Consider the following 1,672-nt stretch of genomic DNA (forward strand, 5'->3'; position numbering starts at 1 on the left):
TATTCCTCATCAGAGAAGTAGCATGAAATATGCTGTACTGTTTTGATGTTGGTTTGGTATTTGTATCAAAAGCTGCATTGTTTCAGAAATCCTGGAAATCTTATTTTCTGAAAATAAAAAACAAGTGAGCAAACAAACAAGCAAAACAAAAGAAAGCAAAATGCCACAAAAATGAACTACCCTTCTGCAATAAAAGCAAAATAATATTCTCCTACACAGTTGATATAATCTGTTATGGTGCTGTGCACATGAAGATTTGGGTTTTTCTCTCAGGGTGTGAAATCAGTGCCTGTGCTCTAAATGCAGCTGTCTGACATCACCTATGGAAATAGTATTTTTTCCAGGTCTGCCACGTTTCCATCGAAGATAGCTAAGCTTTGCCAAACAGGATGGGTCAACAGCTGAGTTTGCTGACACCGTGTATATGATACCTCTGTCTAGTTTTTAACATGCTGTCATTGCTGGGAAGGGTCTGCAGAAGTCAGATCGAGCCATGGGGTGGGAAAGGAGAATGTGGCATGTCACAGAGGTATGAATAGAGGAGTTGCACTGAATAGAGCCTGTCCATGTCCTGATATGTCCTTGAGCAGTAGGAAAACTTGTCTGAGGGAACTGGAAATCCTTGAGAAGGCCATTGGCCATGTCTTAAGATGACGAGAATGGGAGATGAAGTGCTTGTCTTGAGAAGACACGTCCCAGAGTGGGGAATGGAGGATGCCTAGAGGAAAGCATGAGGCAGGATGGGCACAGGGTGTTGTTTTGCAGGATCCTTTCCCAGGATCCATGGGTCTGAAATTGGAGGTCTTCCTGATGGTGAGATACTGTGTGGTATTGAAATGCCCACAGTATTCTTTAAGGCTATGAGTATCTTCCACGAGGGAGATATCTCCTACCACTTGTGCTGCTGCCTGCCTGCTATAGGGAATGTGTTGGTTAGAGGGCATGAGATGCAGACTGCTGAATAGTGTCTGATTAATATTTTTACTGTTGTTTTAGGAAGGGTGGTGTGGGAGGGTGACATTTCAATCTTCGGTCATTGTGCGGTGGTGGGTATCTGGAGCAGCTTCCATAGCCATTGATGCTGCCATGGTGATTCCTTGATCTTCTTCAAGTAGGTTTTTAAGGGCACATGATTCCTTGATCTTCCTCAGGTAGGTTTTTAAGGGCACATGGGTAGGTAGATAAAATCTTTGTGCACTCAGCTTCCCCTCCTTATGCACTTCTACAGTTGCCCTCGGTAGTGATGGTGTGTCATCTTGTCTGTTTAAACTCGTTCTGATATGGATACATAGACACAAAACCCTGCACAGCAGCCTAGCTCTGGTGTTCTATTGTGGAAATTATCCCACTCAGTTGATATTGTGAGTATACTTGCATTTGCACTTCACCATTTTGTGTGGTTTTCTCAGGGAATGAAATCCACATGGGCTGGCATCAGAGCAGCCACAGCTCTGATCACAGAATCTTCAAGAAACATTAATCTGCAGCACTGTGGTGTTTCCATCAGAGATTGCTGAGAAGGCAGAAATGTTCAGGGTGAGTTCATACACTTGGGAAGAGTCTGTCAGACACTGTGTGTCTTTGCTTGCCTCCATATGTTCTTTGTGCTGATCACAAAGAAAGGTGAGGATGTGGAAAGGCCTGGGTCATTCTCAGGGTGGGCTTTAGAGCT

Source organism: Streptopelia decaocto (genome assembly GCF_964273445.1).
Source record: "Streptopelia decaocto genome assembly, chromosome: 12".
In the NCBI taxonomy this organism is placed as follows: domain Eukaryota; kingdom Metazoa; phylum Chordata; class Aves; order Columbiformes; family Columbidae; genus Streptopelia; species Streptopelia decaocto.